The sequence below is a fragment of the Bos grunniens genome, chromosome 4 (assembly GCF_055505025.1).
Source record: "Bos grunniens cultivar Pamir isolate PY7600 chromosome 4, Bosgru_T2T1.0, whole genome shotgun sequence".
Taxonomy (NCBI): domain Eukaryota; kingdom Metazoa; phylum Chordata; class Mammalia; order Artiodactyla; family Bovidae; genus Bos; species Bos grunniens.
This window is the reverse complement of record NC_141168.1, coordinates 79767032-79786549: the sequence shown is the minus strand read 5'-3', so window position 1 is coordinate 79786549 and position 19518 is coordinate 79767032. Positions and strand designations below refer to the sequence as shown.

The following is a 19518-nucleotide window of genomic DNA, read 5'->3' as shown; positions in this document are numbered from 1 at the left end:
AAAGAATTACATTAAACTAATAGGAATTCACTATGAAAAACATTCATAATATAAAAATAAAGTTAAGCAAAAGGCGTGACTATTAATTAAAGAAAAACATGAGTTCTCAAACTATGGTAAGGAGTAGATAGTAATAAACAACAGGTGCAAAAGTAATGAAAAAATACTTATGTGCCATTTTGAGGAAGCACGATCTAGAGAGAGAGAGAACCAAGATTCCCAGTCAGTCCTTGCCTATGGAGAAAATCCCTTCAGTCAAACTCAACCCTGACTCGTCATCAGTTTAATGAACCCATTCCTAAAACTACTCCCCAGACCCAGGAGAAATAATAAACCCACCCACAGCAGTCCCATTGCATAGAAGATACAGCTGTATTTCATATTTATATCATTATGCTTATACTATAGGAAAGTGTACACATGCCATTCACTATTAATATTACAAATATGTATTGACCATATTCAATTTACCAGAAAAATGTACCAGAGTCTTAGTAAATTCTGGTGAGTGATCCTGCCACTGGGGATTTTACTGGCTACTGAGGGAGACAGATAACAAACAACGAAGTAAATCTATAGAGAAATGGCTGAGAAACATAATTTGACAGATTCAGCATTTTAGGTAGCTGCTGCTGCTAAGTCGCGTCAGTCGTGTCCGACTGTGCGACCCCATAGATGGCAGCCCACCAGGCTCCCCGGTCCCTGGGATTCTCCAGGCAACAACACTGGAGTGGGTTGCCATTTCCTGCTCCAATGCATGAAAGTGAAAAGTGAAAGTGAAGTCACTCAGTCGTGTCCGACTCTTAGTGACCCCATGGACTGCAGCCTACCAGGCTCCTCCACCCTTGGGATTTTCCAGGCAAGAGTACTGGAGTAGGGTGCCATTGTAGAGCAGACACAAATACACACATGACTGAGAGTGAAGTGGGTAGAATGAACACCACACCAAAGCCACGACCTGATACAAAAGGCCTCAAATGCCAAGCTGAGAAGTTTAGACTTGATTTTTATGTCTAGTATTTCAACTGGTAGGGGATTCAAAAATATACATTTTAACAAGCTTCCAGGATGATTCTGACTAAATCATCCAGTTTAATCAGATTAAAGTAACCTTTTTGCCATTATCAGAGATCATCAGCATAGTTGATACATTATTTTTCCAGCATTACATACAATTACTATTTTTTCATAGTCTTAGAATGATACATTTTTAAATTTATATCAGTGATTTTTCAGTGGAAACATGGAGTTGCTGTTTTTATAGGTGAAAGATGTTCCAATGTCAGTAGTTACATATAATCCAATTCATTTACCTAAAGTTCATGAGTACTTAAGAAAATAATATCAAATATTTTAGGGCTTCTATATTTGGACCTTATTATTAACACAGAAGCTTAGAAACAAAGAAGCTTCAAAAACTGTCTTAATAAATCAATGTATCCAGTACACACTCATGTATCCCACAAATATTAGTTGAATGCCTAATATGGACCAGCATTGTTTTTGACCCTAGGGACACCACAATGAAGGCAAAATTCTTTGTTCTCAGAGTTTATATTATGAATAATTTTTGTTTATATTTACATATATTTATATTACTTATTTAAATAAATATAAACTTAATATATATAAATAATATAAATATATAATATACATTCTTTATTTAAATAATATAAATATAAACATTATTTAATAAAGAATGTGTATTATATATTTATATTATTTATATATATATATATATTTTTTAAGTTTATATTATTGTTGCAGGAAGGGGGACCCCTTCCAGGGCCCATAACTGGGCTCTTGTCTAACACTTGGAAATGCATTGTCCGAGGAGACACATGTGCTGACAAAGCAAGAAATTTTACTGGGAAAGGACACCCGGGTGGAGAGCAGTAGGGTAAGGGAACCCAGGAGAACTGCTCTGCCACGTGGCTCGCAGTCTTGGGTTTTATGGTGATGGGATTAGTTTCTGGGTGGTCTTTGGCCAATCATTCTAATTCAGAGTCTTTCCTTGTGGCGCACACATCGCTCAGCCAAGATGGATGCTAGCGAGAGGGATTCTGGGAAGTGGATGGACACGCGGTGTCTCCTTTCGACCTTTCCTGAACTCTTCCAGTTGATGGTAGCTTATTAGTTCCATATTCCTTATCAGGATCTCCTGTCCTAAAACAACTCATGAAAATGGTTACTATGGTGCCTGGCCAAGGTGGGCGGTTTCAATCAGTGTTATCGATGTTGGTAACAGTGTAACTCTAGATATGGGAAGAAGCAACAAGAGGGAATATTTTCCTGGACCAAGAGGCTAGTAAGACAGGTGGTCCAGAGAATTTTGGATACTGTTTTATGGCCTAGTCCAGTAACAATGCACATTAAGTGGCCTGTCAACAAAATCTTCGCCAAACCTGAGAATGGACTTTCTCAGCACCATGGGATAAAATGGTCATGAAATGCCCCCCTCAAAATCATGGTCAAGTTTATAAGCAAAAAGGGGCTCTGCCAACTGAAGACTGACACTTGCCATCTATATCTACAAAGATTAAATCATGGCTGCTGCAACTGCTGACTTTCAATGCCCCTGAAAGATGTTCAGGGTGAAAATCAAGAATGAGGCACTCTGTGCTCTAGGAAAAACTGGCAGAACAGGCCTTCAGATAGTTAGATCTTTTCAGGAGAAGATTTTATGAGTCCCAATTCTTGCATCTTCTCATGCCTAGAGAAACACTGACGTTGTTAATGGTGAAATCTGCTTTGGCTATTAAGGAAAAGTTTACAATTAAAAGTCAAAATAGAGTAGCTATGGTTCAGATATCCTGGGAAATAACTAGGTGATCTATGGGAGTACTTTCAGATTAGACCTTGTATTGCTAAACACTTGAGTTTTCTGAGTCGTGTCAGGCTTGGATGCCACCATTCTCAAAACAATGTGTGCTGGAAGCTAGTAATTGCAACCTTACTTTTTATAAAACTAGACAACAGGCTACCTGGCTACAAGTCTCCCTGAAGTGCAAGGTCCAGACTGGGTTTCAGGCCTATTCTTCTAAAAAGAAATGAGATTTATTTTGTCTACTAAATTCCAGTTATCATTCCCCCAACTACTTCTAAGTGGGTCTGTTACACCAAAATGGCAGACCAAGGGATTGAGATTTTAATCATGCAAGACTCAGATCTAGAACTTGGAACTCAGAAATACTTCCAATTCAGTGTCTATACTCCAAGCTGAGGCAGTCCTATGCTCCATTTTGACAGGGAGTTATCACAGTCATAGCTGCCTGCTGCTACTGCTGCTAAGTCACTTCAGTCATGTCCGACTCTGTGCGACCCCAGAGATGGCAGCCCACCAGGCTCCCCCGTCCCTGGATTCTCCAGGCAAGAACACTGGAGTGGGTTGCCATTTCCTTCTCCAATGCAGGAAAGTGAAAAGTGAAAGGGAAGTCGCTCAGTCGTGTCCGACTCTTAGCGACCCCATGGACTGCAGCCTACCAGGCTCCTCTGTCCATGGGATTTTACAGGCAAGAGTACTGGAGTGGAGTGCCATGGCCCTCTCCACATAGCTGCCTAGTTCCCTAAATTAAAACTGAGTAGAACTCTGTGGGGCTCTGGAGTATATCTGGAGTATAGATCAGTTCTGTGTTCTCCATTGTCTGTAGGATATAGGCTTCATTCAGCCTCCTTGACCTTCCCTGAGTTCCAAAGGGTGGATTCAAACAATTGCTAATCGGGGAAGGGAGGGGATATAGAAACAGGAGAAACAATCAAAGGTTGGTACAGCCTCCAGACAGAGTCCTGGTTCCTACTCAAATATGGATAACGATGTCTTTGAGCCCCCACCCAGGTGGAGGATGGTAACTTCAGACCGAACACAAGATTCCTGGAGCACAGCTCTGTTGCCTCACCACCAACCGATCAAAAAGGGTCACAAACCCTGCAACCCTCACCCCAAATGTTGCCTTCTGTTTCCGGGGACCAGAGATGACCATCCTGTTAGGTCCCCTGTTTGGCCCTTGTCTATTTCATCTCTGAGAGGGGCCAACAGTTTCAAACTAAATTGCTGTTACTACAAGGGTGGAAGCTGGTTTCAGATGTGGAACACCCCAACTTAGATCAGGTAGAGAGAGACTTCTGCTCTGCTAGGCAGGCCTATGCCCATGCACAGCAGGAAGAAGTTACAGAAGAAAGAGACCACTGCCCCAATTCCCAAGAAGTATCTTGAGTGTGAAGTCTCTCAGGGGGGAGTTGTTAGGGGAAGCACACTGATTGAAACCACCCACCCTGGCCAGGAACCATAGTAACCATTTGCATGAGTTGTTTCATGACAGGAGATCCTGATGAGGAATATGGAACTAATAAGTCACCACCAACCGGAAGACTTCAGGATAGGTCGAAAGGAGACACCGCGTGTCCGTCCACTTCCCAGAATCCCTTTCGCTAGCATCCATCTTGGCTGAGTGATGTGTGTGCCACAAGGAAAGACTCTGAATTAGAATGATTGGCCAAAGACCACCCAGAAACTAATCCCATCACCATAAAATCCAAGACTGCGCCACGCGGCAGAGCAGTTCTCCTGGGTTCCCTTACCCTACTGCTCTCCACCCGGGTGTCCTTTCCCAGTAAAATCTCTTGCTTTGTCAGCACATGTGTCTCCTCGGACAATGCATTTCTAAGTGTTAGACAAGAGCCCAGTTTCGGGCCCTGAAAGGGGTCCCCCTTCCTGCAACATTATGAATAAATTTTTAAGACTTCATCTAGAAAAACCTGAGCTTAATTTTGTCCTGGCCCTGAACTGGCTGAATTTCTTTGAGAAAAATATCCAGGTCTCTAATTCATGACACAAAAAAATTTTAATATATAATCTGTACACATCACTTGCCATTAAATTTCAAGTTTCTGTTTTCACCCAGATTTCATAAACTCCCAAGCTTTTCTCAGATTTTTATGTCAACAATTTATTAATATCTTACTTCATAATACTCTTTAGTTTGATTTTGCTGTCTTTATAGTAAGAGTTCCATTTTTTAATTACTTTTTTCACTTTTTTATTATTGTACTTCTGACAGGTATATTTTCACTTCTTTAATTTCTTATCAGAGTCATAGAACTGATATGAGACATCAGGCAAAATAAAGTGCTTGCCCAATTGTCATTAAGGCCAACATATTCTTGACGTTACTTCTTGAAAGCCTTATAGGAAAGGATAAAGAACCATAGGAAAGCAGACTATATTCCCTCTGAGATATACCTCCTTTACTTGAACAAACTGTGCTTTCTTCGGGCTTGATGATTCCAAAATACAAAGAAAAGGAGAGAAAACAAGAAAAAGATAACAAAAATGTTGTTTCAAATATTTATAAAGGCATACTGGTTTTATGTTTTGTTTTCTTTTTAAATTTGCGGCCTTTAAAATAACAAGTAGGCTATAAATCAAAACACTGTTAAGAATTATTTTAAAATGTAAACTATAATGAAGAATAAGCTAATTACAGTGACCTCTTAAAATAACTTGGAAGAATAGGGGTGGGGAGGCAAGGTACGAAAGTATCTATATTAATAACTATGATTATTTGCTGCTACTTCTTTCAAGTATGTAGACATTTAATCAGAAAAGAAGTCAGAAAATCAATAAATAAGTTTTAAGGGTCTTTTAAGACTCAGGGACAATAGGAGAGACAAAAATAAAAAAGATAAATAAAATATGTTCCTTGCTCAGAAAGATCTTCCGGCTTGTTCTTCAGGAAATTGAAAAGGAAACAGTGAATTTCTGGTGTCTGGGGAGACAGGAGGAGCAGTAGCAGGGGAGTTATTGATGAGGATTAGAGCCTCAGGACAACATAAAGTTTCCAAATATTTAAAATCCCCTAATTTTTTTTTAAATCCACTAAATCCTCCATATTTTTATAGATGAGACTATTAGCTAAAAAGAAACAAGAATACATTTGTTCATGGAAATACTTTCTCAGGAGTGCAGAAAAAGCTGAATGAGCCTTTTCACTCTGTAGGTTGTGCCTAGAAATTCCTTTTGGCTGGTTGTCAAGATGAGTCAATAGGTAGAAAGCCTTAAAACCAGGCTATAGGCAAATTGCAGATGTAATCAAGGAGATAAATTCTTTTAGAGATTCTTATTAGTCTTGTGACACCTAGACTTCTCCTCTGCACTTAAATTACCTCCAAGAGAGTAAAATGCAAGAAAATTTCTTTCTAGGAGTATTTTAAAGAATATAAATAAACATGTAGAATTTCTTTGCCAAACTTTCTAAACTCCTTATATTACTGGCAAAGGGGCTTCCCAGGTGGTGCTAGTGGTAAAGAACTTGCCTACTAATGAGGAGACTCAGGTTCGATCCCTGGGTTGGGAAGATCCCCTGGAAGAGGGCATGGCAACTAACTCCAATATTCTTGCCTGGAGAATCCCAAGAATTGTGAAGCCTGGTGAGCTACAGTCCATGGGGTCACAAAGAGTCGGATGCAACTGAAATGCTTTGACATGCACACTCAGCATAACATACAAATGACAGCAAAAATGGAAATGTTGTCACTTATTTGTCCATGACAAGTCATGTAATAACGAGAGAATAACTGACTGAAGGTAAATTTGTGTTAGGCTTTGGATTCTTTTGATGTCCTAGATCTGAATTCCAAACAGTTAATATTCTTTCCTGGGATTCCTTTGTGTTTCTTTCAGATAGGCCTGATACTAGTCTGCATAGGAAGGAATTTTTAGTTTTAATACCAGTTTTCGTAAAAATGCTTTTTTTTTATCCTTTTGAAGAAAGACTAAAAAGTATGTTTATGAGTATTCTGTATTTACAAAGACAATCTCATCCTTGTTTAAGACCCCCAAGGTTGATTAGCCCAGTATAATTAATACTACATAAAGTCATACTTGGACTTCCCTGGTGGCTTAGACAGTAAAGCGTCTGTCTACAATGCAGGAGACCTGGGTTTGGTCCCTGGGTCAAGAAGATTCCCTGGAGAAGGAAATGGCAACCCACTCTAGTACTCTTGCCTAGAAAATCCCATGGACTGAGGAGCCTGGTGTCCAAGGGGTAGCAAAGAGTCGGACACTACTGAGCGACTTCACTCACTTCTAAAGTCATATTTAAGAAACAAAATAGAGGCAGACACAAATTAAATAACATAAAAAATTCCAGGTGCATTCAGTGGAAATGTCATGAGATTCTCAGGCTACTATGATTCTCTTCAAAATGAAGCACAAAATTAACCTTATAATAATAAACAGTATTCCATACATAGTGCAGTTAATATCAATGAGATACTGTCTATTCCAATCATTACCTATGCAGATGATGCCACATTTATGGCAGAAAGCAAAGAAGAACTAAAAAGCCTCTTGATGAAAGTGAAAGACAAGAGTGAAAAAGTTGGCTTAAAGCTCAACATTCAGAAAATGAAGATCATGGCATCTGGACCCATCACTTCATGGCAAATAGATAGGGAAACAGTGGAAACAGTGACAGACTGTATTTTGGGAGGCTCCAAAATCACTGCAGATGGTAACTGCAGCCATGAAATTAAAAGACACTTGCTCCTTGGAAGAAAAGTTATGATCTACCTAGACAGCATATTAAAAAGCACAGATATTACTTTGCCAACAACAATCCATCTAGTCAAAGCTATAGTTTTTCCAGTAGTCATGTATGGATGTGAGATTTGAACCATAAAGAAAGCTGATAACCAAAGAATTGATGCTTTTGAACTGTGGTGTTGGAGAAAACTCTTGAGAATCCCTTGGACTACAAGGAGATCCAGCCAGTCCATCCCAAAGGAAATCAGTCCTGAATATTCATTAGAAGGACTGATGTTGAAGCTGAAACTCCAATATTTGGCCACCTTATGTGAAGAACTGACTTATTTGAAAGACCCTGATGCTGGGAAAGATTGAAGGCAGGAGGAGAAGGGGACGATAGAGGATGAGATGGTTGGCTGTCATTACCAACTCAATAGACACGAGTTTGAATATACTCTGAGAGTTGGTGATGGACAGGGAGGCCTGGCGTGCTGCAGTCCATGGGGTCACAAAAAGTTGGACATGACTGAGTGACTGAACTGAACTAAATAGAGGGAATGATATATGGTTTGCTTGATGAAAGTGGACAGCAGATTGCTGCTGCTAAGTCACTTCAGTCGTGTCCGACTCTGTGTGACCCCATAGACGGCAGCCTATTAGGCTCCCCCGTCCCTGGGATTCTCCAGGTAAAAACACTGGAGTGGGTTGCCATTTCCTTCGCCAATGCATCAAAGTGAAGTCATTCAGTCATGTCCGACTCTTAGCGACCCCATGGACTGCAGCCTACCAGGCTCCTCCATCCATGGGATTTTCCAGGCAAGAGATTGGAGTGGGGTGCCATTGCCTTCTCTGGGACAGCAGATTACATGTCTTTAATGGTTGGTACATTGTGGCTTAATAAAAGCTCCTTCGGAAACATGTTTTTTAAAAGATGAAGTCATTTAGAATACATTTCCTTCCAAACACATTTGTATCATGCCTGCCTGTAGTATTTATCTACCTACAAACAGTATCAAGTAAAGTTTGATGCACAAAAACAAATAAACAAATAAAAGAATAAAAAAAAAAGTGAACTCATTTGTTAAGCACATTGTGTCTTTCACGGCAGGATACTTGACCCACACTATTTATTACTCACACCCATCTTGAGAATTCACCTGAGTATTTTAAGTGATCTGCTTACTGGAAAATCAATTTTAAATCTACTTTAAAACTACTCTAAAGAATAGACTTTCTAGTCTTTTATTCCAGAAATCTCTTCAATAATTGAATAATGTTTTGAAGTACATCCATCAATTCATTTATTCACTCATTATTCTAATGAGATTAATTGAAGGTCTAGGTACCTCAGGTACCATTGAAATTAAAAGGAAAAATGGAATCACTCTCCCCAGGAGGTCCTCAAGCCAAGGACATATAATTAAATAAGCAAGACTGGAATAAAACAGAATTTGGTGGCTTCCAAATAAGTTGAAATACTTTCAACTTAGAGAAAGTATTGGAAGATTTTGAAATAAGTGAAATAAAATTTAAGAAATATATATATTTATACATTTTTATATATTTTATATGTTATATATAAATTATATATGAATTTATTTATATATTGTTATATATATTAAATTTATATATATATATAAATATATATATTCATTTATATATATTTATATATAATATATTTACATATTTTCCTTCACAGAAGAAAAAGTGTATTCCTAACTCATGGAGACAAATAGTTTTTCTTAACCCTTTATGATCTCCTCTTAATAATTCTTATGGAACAAGAAAGGAAATCATTGCTTTGAGCTGTGCTGATCACATCTGGCCTGTGAATGAAGTCTCTTTCTTACCTTCCTTATTATTTACATTTCTAAAATAACTCACCATTTAAGATTGCTCTTTAAAATACCAAGAAATAAAATGTGAAAACAAGAAAAGACAGAGAGAAGAGTTAACACACCAGTTTAAGCTGACATTATTTATGAACCAGAATAGCTACTCTTCAAAAGCCTGGCCAATGTGGGGATGTGTGACACTGGACATGATTGGTGGGGGAATTTGAAACCACTCAAGTTAGATCATACATATATCAATATATCTAGTCAACATTTGGGCAGAGTTGGTCCTTTCTTGAAAATATTGCCTACAGAAGGAAGTGATAAGCTAGAAGAAATTGGGCGACAGTAGGAAGTGATATATATTATCATTTAATAAAGTGCCATAGTCTGTTCTCTCAGTAGCAAAAGACATAAAATATAAAATTCTTAAAGTAAGACATTCTCTCTATCTGTGGGAAATAAGCTAGAGAATGCTAGCACCTCATTAGGAAAAAAAAAAAAAAACATTCCCCAAACAACTGGAAAAATTACTAAAAACCAAGTATTTCAAAGAAATGATAAACATAATAAGGTTTTGGAAGTTGATTAGAACTAATCTAAATCATAAAATCTGGAAAAATATAGCAACATGCAAACAAGTTACAAATTGTCATTAAGGTCTTTTGTGAGAAGTTTTTCATCCTTGCTAATCCATGTATCTAATGGAAATACCCTTCCATGTGTATTTATTCTGGAATATTATTGGAAAACTTTAAAGAAACTAATTACTTTTTTAGAGAAAGATAGTGATATTCAAATTAAAAATGCCTCACTTTTATAAGAAAATTTAGTGAATTGGCTAGCTTGGATATTTAAATATTATGACTCAAATATAAACTTTATTTTTCCTCACATAGGTATGCATAAATGCAGTAGAAACTGGTACAATAGAAATAATTATTTTCATGTATAAAGCTTAAATGCAAAAAATTTTCTTCTTTATTTTACTGTAGAATAATTCCACTGGTCTATGCCCTGACCAGTAATGCTGAAGAAGCTGAACAGTTCTATGAAGACCTATAAGACTTTCTATGATGTCCAAAAAAGATGTCCTTTCCATTATAGCGGACTGGAATGCAAAAGTAGAAAGTCCAGACACACCTGGAATAACAGGCAAATTTGGCCTTGGAGTACAGAATGAAGCAGGGCAAAGGGTAATAGAGTTCTGCCAAGAGAACACACTGGTCATAGCAAACACTCTCTTCTAACAATACAAGAGAAGACTCTACACATGGACATCACCAGATGGTCAACACCGAAATCAGACTGATGATATTCTTTGCAGCCAAAGATGGAGAAGCTCTATACAGTCAGCAAAAACAAGACCGGGAGCAGACTGTGGCTCAGATCATGAACTCCTTACTGCCAAATTCAGACTGAAATTGAAGAAAGTAAGGGAAACCACTAGACCATTCAGGTATGACCTAAACCAAATCCCTTATGATTATACAATGGAAGTGAGAAATAGATTTAAGGGAGTAGATCTGATAGACAGAGTGCCTGATGAACTATGGACCAAGGTTCATGACATTGTACAGGAGACAGGGATCAAGACCATCCCCATGGAAAAGAAATGCAAAAAAGCAAAATGGCAGTCTGGGAGGCCTTACAAATAGCTGTGAAAAGAAAAGTGAAAAGCAAAGGAGAAAAGGAAAGATATACCCATTTGAATGCAGAGTTCCAAAGAATAGCAAAGAGAGATAAGAAAGCCTTCCTCAACGATCAATGCAAAGATAGAAGAAAACAACAGAATGGGAAAGACTAGAGGTCTCAAGAAAATAGAGATACCAAGGGAACATTTCATGCAAAGATGGGCTCAATAAAGGACAGAAATGGTATGGACCCAACAGAAGGAGAGATATTAAGAAGCGGTGGCAAGAATACAGAGAAGGACTATACAAAAAAGATCTTCACGACCCAGATAATCACTATGGTGTGATCACTGACCTAGAGCCAGACATCCTGGAATGTGAAGTCAAGTGGACCTTAGAAAGCATCACTACACACAAAGCTAGTGGAGGTGATGGAATTCCAGTTGAGCTATTCCAAATCCTGAAAGATGATGCTGTGAGAGTGCTGCAGTCAATATGCCAGCAAATTTGGAAATCTCAGCAGTGGTCCCAGGACTGGAAAAGGTCAGTTTTCATTCCAATCCCAAAGAAAGGCAATGCCAAAGAATACTCAAACTACCACACAATTGCACTCATCTCACACGTTAGTAAAATAATGCTCAAAATTCTCCAAGCCAGACTTCAGCAATACATGAACTGTGAACTTCCAGATGTTCAAGCTGGTTTTAGAAAAGGCAGAGGAACCAGAGATCAAATTGCCAACATACACTGGATCATCAAAAAAGCGAGAGAGTTCCAGAAAAACATCTATTTCTGCTTTATTGACTATACCAAAGCCTTTGACTGTGTGGATTACAATAAACTGCAAAATTCTTCAAGAGATGGGCATAGCAGACCACTTGACCTGCCTCTTGAGAAACCTATATGCAGGTCAGGAAGCATCAGTTAGAACTGGACATGAAACAACAGACTGATTCCAAATAGGAAAAGGAGTACATCAAGGCTGTATATTGTCACCCTGCTTATTTAACTTATATGCAGAGTACATCAGGGGAAACGCTGGGCTGGAGGAAGCACAAGCTGGAATCAAGATTGCCAGGAGAAATATCAATAACCTCAGATATGCAGATGACACCACCCTTATGGTAGAAAGCAAAGAAGAATTAAAGAGCCTCCTGATGAAAGTGAAAGAGGAGAGTGAAAAAGTTGGCTTAAAGCTCAACATTCAGAAAACTAAGATCATGGCATCTGGTCCCATCACTTCATGGCAAATAGATGGGGAAACAGTGGAAACAGCGATTGACTTTATTTTTCTGGGTTCCCAAATCACGGCAGATGGTGAATGCAGCTTTGAAATTAAAAGATGCTTACTCCTTGGAAGGAAACTTATGACCAACCTAGGCAGCATATTAAAAAGCAGAGACATTACTTTGTCAACAAAGGTCTATCTAGTCAAGGCTATGATTTTTCCAGTAGTCATGTATAGATGTGAGAGTTGGACTATAAAGAAAGCTGAGCAGTGAAGAATTGATGCTTTTGAACTGTGGTGTTGGAAAAACTCTTGAGAGTCCCTTGGATTGCCAGGAGATCCAACCAGTCCATCTTAAAGGAGATCATTCCTGGATGTTCATTGGTAGGACTGATGTTGAAGCTGAAATTCCAGTACTTTGGCCACCTGATGCGAAGAGCTGACTCATTTGAAAAGACCCTGATGCTGGGAAAGATTGAGGGCAGGAGGAGAAAGGGACGACAGAGGATGAGATGGTTGGATGGCATCACCAACTCAATGGACATGGATTTGGGTGGACTCCGGGAGTTGGTGATGGACAGGGAGGCCTGGACAGGGAGAACTGGCCTGCAGTTCATGGGGTCGCAAAGAGTCGGACAGAACTGAGTGACTGAACTGAACTGAATTCCACTGTACTCTATGCTCAGAATTCTGGTTTACTCATTCCATGAATACCATCCCCATGTTTTTTCTCTCATGTAGTATAAACACTATATGAAATTATTGTTATTCCAAGTTTCTGAGATCTTGGCATTGTTTGTTCATACAACATATCTTGTTCTAGTTTGATTAATGCTGAGACTTAATATTATATCAATACCTGTAAGAGAAAAAAATTTCCCACCAAATATCCATAGCTTAGAACTATGCCTAACCACATTCAGAACAATTTGATTCTGTCAAGTTAGCCAAAAGAATGGTCATTCTAACACAGAAATCACTCATTCTGTCAACAAATTTTGAATGCCTACCACCAATCAGGTAGTATGTCAAGATCTGAGACTAGAATAGTTAAATAATACTTATCATCTCCCCTAGTTATTTTGGAACTGCATTTGAGGAATTAAAAATGGAATGATTAAGTTTCATGTGTTGCAGAATACTATGAGCTAGAGAAGCCAAGAGTGGCAGGAAGAATACCTAGCCTCATATACTGGAATAGAAGGTATTTGGTTTTCACTTTTAAGAGGATAAGATATTAAATTTAACACTTGAAGGATTAAAGGAGCTATCCAAATTGGAGAAGTTTAAAGTAGTAAGAAAATTCAAGACAGAGGAATACATTTGTGCAAAATCTCTGAAATCCAGAGAAAGAAGGTCACATCAGTGGAGGTTAAGATGCTTAGTATGACGAGGGGTGTGGTGTGGTAACAAGAAAAGTGCCTGGAGTTCAAGGAGACGCTGCATCTTGAAGTGTCCTGTACACTGTGGAAGACTGACTGCTGCATGTTGAACTGAGTAGCCAAGTCAAGCAGGCTGTTTATCTGGCAGCCTAAATGAATGAGTGAGTGAGTGAGTGTGTGTGTTCATATTCCCTACGGTAACATATGTTGTACCTGTTACAGTTAATTTATTTCCCACCTATGATTTTCTTAGAATAATTATTATGCCAGGAAAAATCATGTATTTATTGTTCTCAAAGAATACTCAGAATGTTCCAGGTGAAGGCAGATGATAAAAAGAGTGATAATAAGGTCAAGTATGCTCAGGAACAGATGAACTTAGGAAGTCCACTCCTCACTAAACTGGAAATTTACTGTTGTCATTTGGGCTTCAAGTTTATTTATTCTGTCCAATTTCTCCCATTTGCTGTCATCCTTTCCAGACCCATCCTACACATCCAAGTCCTCATGACCTTCTACCCTAATTCGCAGCAAGATCTGGTTTAAGGAACAATCTTCAGCTCATTCCCTGCAAAGCAAAAGAGTAATACCAACCTAAATAACTTTGGTTTATGGTAATATAATCATCCTTCAAAAAAGCTAAAGTCATTTAAAAGTTTTATATTTCTGGATAATTTTATTTTGTGAAAGACCCTTTGAACAAACAATTTAAGAATCTTCTGTCTTCATATAAGTCACAAGTGTGTCCTTGTGGGACCTAGGGAAATTTATGGAATATTAAATTCATGGAATATTAAAACTCTGCACATGGATCTATACTAATACATTTAAAATGCACTGAAGAAGAATATGAGAAAAATATGGCACCAATTACTGTGCTATTACAATAAGTCAGAGAAGAGATAAGAAACAAAAGCAGAGGAAATATGAATGGAAAGGAGTCACAAGTCTGTGAGAGATTTCAGTTAAAAATGCAGATTCAACTTTCAATTTCTGGTTCTAATGTAGGGAGCTTGGAAGTCACCACTGAATCCTAACAAGTAAAAAGCTAAACAAACTGTAAAATCAACACTCTTTTTAGAACCCTAATAGAAGGAAGGTCACAGAGAAAATTGCTATCTCATCCCCAAATTGTAGAGACATAAAGACAAATACAGAGAATCACAACTTACCAGAGCAAAAACCTCTGTGGGAACCAGAGCCAGGGTAGAAATCCTGAACTGTAATTGACAAATTACCAGAGGCTCAATGTGGACAAGTCTGAGTGTTTAAAATTCCAAGGGGACTTGATCAGAGGTGGGCTCCCATACTTTAACAACTTTTATCTCCTGGAGTTCAAGCAGGTTCTCACAGTGAAGATAAGCAAAAAATTTGCTCATGCTTCTGGCAGAGGGAAGGGAAAAGGAACTATTTTGAAACATGCCAGAGTACTCTATTGTTCTTAACAGGGTCTGCCCTCAGCAGAAACCCTTTTTTTTTTTTTTGCTGTGCACAACTTATGGGGGTCCCCTGACCAGTAATGGAGCCCTTGCCCATGCAGTGGAAGCCCAGAATCTTAACCAGAGGACCACCAGGAAAGTCCTTACCCGAAACCATTTAACCACAGCCTAATCTGCTGGGAATATATCAGAGCCTAACTGAAGTGGGAGAAGAGAAAATACCCAGCTCCAGCCCACTAGAGACATCCTGTTCCAACCTGGTGGAGGAGAGAGGACTGAGAAGCACTTGTGAAGTTCAGTCCAGAAGCACAGACTCACTAAACTGGGACCTACCTGCAGGAATGTAGAATGCTTCTCTTCCCCCAGCACACCTTATCATCACATTAGTAAAAGCCCATTACAGCAGTTCCTTTTACTTGGTAAAATTACAAGGCATACTTAGAGGTAAAAAGCCCAGTTTGAAGAGATAGAGCAAGCACCAGAAACCAGACTCAAGTATAGCAAGAATGTTATCCTACTGGGAACTGAAAGCAGCCATGATTAAGATCCTGAGGTAATGAAGTAGAAAGCATGCAAAAACAGATGGGTAACACATACAGAGATATATAAATTCTAAGAAAGAACCAAAAAGAAGTGCCAGAGGACAAAAATACTGTAACAGAAATGAACAGTGTCTTTGATGACTTAGTAGACTATACAGAGCTGAGGAAAACATTTCTGAGCTTGAAGATATAGAAACAGAAATCTTAAAAAACTGAAAAAGGAGAAAAACAATGAATAAAAGCAGAAAAGAACATTCCAGAACTGTGGGACAAGTACAAAAGGCATAATATGTGTGTGGTGGAGTGCCAGAAAGAGAAGGAACAGAAGCAATATTTGAGAAAATAATGACTGAGAATTTCCCCCAGTCAATGTCTGAAGCCAAGCCACAGATCCAGAAAGCTTGGAGACTACCAGGCAGGATAAATACAAATAGAACAAAACAAATCAAAGCAAAACAAACCTAAAAATACTGTATTCAAAGTCCAGAAAATCAGAGATAAAGGATAGATCCTGAAAAAAAGCCAGAAGTGAATAACTCTTTACCTACTAAGAGAAAAAAAAAAAAAAAAACAACCTAGAATTCTGTTCTCAGAGAAATTATTAAAAATTGAAGGAAATTATTAAAAATTGAAGGAAATTATTAAAAATTGAAGGAAAAATAATAATAAAGAGACATTACATGATGATAAAGACATCAGCTCTCCCCAAAGACAATAATCCTTAAGTGGCATTTACTCAACAGTGAAATGGTGGGGCTGGGGGACTGATAAAACTCTAAGAACAAATAGATGAATCCACTATCATAGTTGGAGACTTCAATACCTCTCTATAAAAAATAGATGGAGCAGGCAGAAAATCAATAAGGATGTAGTTGAACCAATACCACCCATCAACTGGCTGTAATAGATATCTATAGGCTACTTCATCCAACAATAGCAGAATGCACAATCTTCTCATGTCGACATGGAATATTTGCCAAAATAGGCCACATTCTGTGCCATAAAACATCCCTTCATGAATATAAAAGAGTAGAAATCACACAGTATCTTCTCTCAGACCCCAATGGAATTAAAATAGAAATCAATAACAAAATGATAGTGGAAATTAGGCCAAATACTTGTATATTAAATAGCATACTTGTAAGTAACACATGGGTAATAGAGGAAAACTCAAGAGAAATTTTAAAAAATATTTTAACTAAATAAACATGAAGACACAGCTTATCAAAATGTGTGGAATGCAGTGGAAGTAGTGCTCAGAGGACAATTTGTAGCATTGAATGCATGTGTTAGAAAAAAGATATAAAATCAGTCATCTAAACTTCCACCCTGGGAAACCAGAAAAAGAAGAGAAAAATAAATACAAATAAGCAGTAGGAAATAAATTATAAAAATCATAGCATAAATCAATGCTATTGAAAATAAGAAATCAAATAGAGAAAAATCAAAAGAACTGTAAGCTGGTTCTTTCTTTAAAAACATCAGTAAAATCAATAGGCCTCTAGATAGGCTAACTAAGAAAAAAGTATACACAAATTACTAACGTTAGAAATAAAAAAAGAACATCATTACAGTTCCCCCATTGATATTAGAAGGAATAGCTCTGTGACCACGAATGTGATAACTTAGATAAAACTGAGAATCTAGACCTAATTCAAAATGATACATGCATCCTAATGTTCCTTGGAGCACTGTTTATAATTCCAAGACATGGAAGCAACCTAAACGCCTATCAACAGAGGAATGGATAAAGAAATGCATACATATACAATGGAATATTACTAATACACAAAAAAGAACAAAATAGTGCCATTTACAGCAAAATGGATGGACCTAGAGATTGTAATAATGAGTGAGGTAAGTCAGATAGAGAAGGACAAATACTGTAAGACATTGCTTATAAGTGGAATTTTTTAAAGTGGCACCAATGAACTTATTTACAAAACAGAAATAGAGTTATAGATACAGAACTCAATCCTATGATTACTGGGGCAGGGAGAAGGGATAAACTGGAGACTGATATTGACATATCAGTTCAGTTCAGTCGCTCAGTCGTGTCCAGTTCTTTGCGACCCCATGAATCACAGCACACCAGGCCTCCCTGTCCATCACCAACTCCCGGAGTTCACTCAGACTCACGTCCATCGAGTCAGTGATGCCATCCAGCCATCTCATCCTCTGTCGTCCCCTTCTCCTGCCCCCAATCCCTCCCAGCATCAGAGTCTTTTCCAATGAGTCAACTCTTCTCATGAGGCAGCCAAAGTAGTGGAGTTTCAGCTTTAGCATCAGTCCTTCCAAAGAAATCCCAGGGCTGATCTCCTTCAGAATGGACTGGTTGGATCTCCTTGCAGTCCAAGGGACTCTCAAGAGTCTTCTCCAACACCACAGTTCAAAAGTATCAATTCTTCGGCACTCAGCCTTCTTCACAGTCCAACTCTCACATCCATACATGACCACAGGAAAAACCATAGCCTTGACTAGACGAACCTTTGTTGACAAAGTAATGTCTCTGCTTTTAAATATGCTATCTAGGTTGGTCATAACTTTTCTTCCAAGGAGTAAGCGTCTTTTAATTTCATGGCTGCAGTCACCATCTGCAGTGATTTTGGAGCCCCAAAAAATAAAGTCTGACACTGTTTCCACTGTTTCCCCATCTATTTCCCATGAAGTGATGGGACCAGATGCCATGATCTTAGTTTTTTGAATGACATATATACACTACCATATATAAAACAGGTAACTAATAAGTAGCTACTATATAACACAGGTATCTCTATTCAATACTATGTATTGACCTATATGGGAAAAAAATCTAAAGAAGAGTGGATATACTTATATACATGTAATTGATTTACTGTGCTATACAGAAGAAAGTAACACAACACTGTAAATCAACTATATTCTAGTTTATGAAAGGATATACAGATGGCTTCCCTTGTGGCTCAGCTGGTAAAGAATCTGCCCTCAGTGCAGGAGACCTGGGTTCAATCCCTGGGTTGGGAAGATCCCCTGGAGAAGGGTAAGGCTACCTGCTCCAGTATTCTGACCTGGAGAATTTCAGGGACTGTATAGTTCATGGGATCACAAAGAGTTGGACACAACTGAGCAACTTTCACTTTCTTTCTCTACAGATGGTAAACAAGTATATGAAAAGATGCTCTACATAACATGTCATCTGGCAAAGGCAAATTAAAACAATGAGATTCCATTACACACATATGAGAACAATCACAAAATCTGGAACTGACAAAACCAGATGCTAGCAAGGATATGGAGCAACAGCAACTCTCATCCATTGGTGGTGGGAATGAAAAATGGTACAGCCATTTTGGAAGACATTTTGCTGATTTCTAAAAAACTAAACATACTCATACCATATAAACCAGCAGTCATGTTCCTTGGTATTTATTCAAAGGAGTTCACAATATATGTCCACATAAAAACCAGGCATAAATGTTTATTGCAGCTTTATTTATAATTGCCACAATTTGAAAGCAACCAAGATGTCCTTCAGTGAGTGACAGAAAAGGAAACTGTGGTATAAGACAATGAGATATTTTTCAGTGCTAAAAAGCAATGCACTATTAGGCCATAAAAGACATGGAAGAAGCTTAAATATATATTGCTAAGTAAAACAAGCCAGTCTACAAAGGCTACATACTATATGATTTCAACTATACAATATTCTGGAAAAAGCAAAACTGTGGAAATAGTAAAAAGCTCAGTGGTTGCCAAGGGTTAGTGGGGAGGAAGGGATGTATAGGTGGAACACAGGATTTTCAGGGCAGTGAAACTACTCTAATATCATCAAAGCATGATGGGATACACGTCCTTATACAATTGTCCAACACCAACAATGGACCCTAATGTGAAAAATGGACTTTGGGTAACAGTGGTGTGTCAATCTAGGTTCACCAAACTATAACAAATCCT

At 38.2% G+C, this 19518-nt stretch overlaps 1 protein-coding gene across 3 annotated transcripts in view; it reads right to left on the bottom strand.

The window, feature by feature from the left end:
• LOC147374431 (platelet glycoprotein 4) overlaps positions 1-19518 on the bottom strand; it is a 381790-nt gene that overhangs the window by 152483 nt on the left and 209789 nt on the right. Inside the window, exon 1 of one of the 3 annotated variants that reach the window (XM_086398530.1) lies at positions 14777-15018. The exons of 1 other annotated variant lie outside the window; for it this stretch is intronic. The gene's annotated coding sequence lies outside the window, so the exon portion shown is untranslated. Of the gene's footprint in view, positions 1-14776; positions 15019-19518 lie in introns of those variants that run through there. One more of the 3 variants, XM_086398551.1, reaches the window with a different exon arrangement.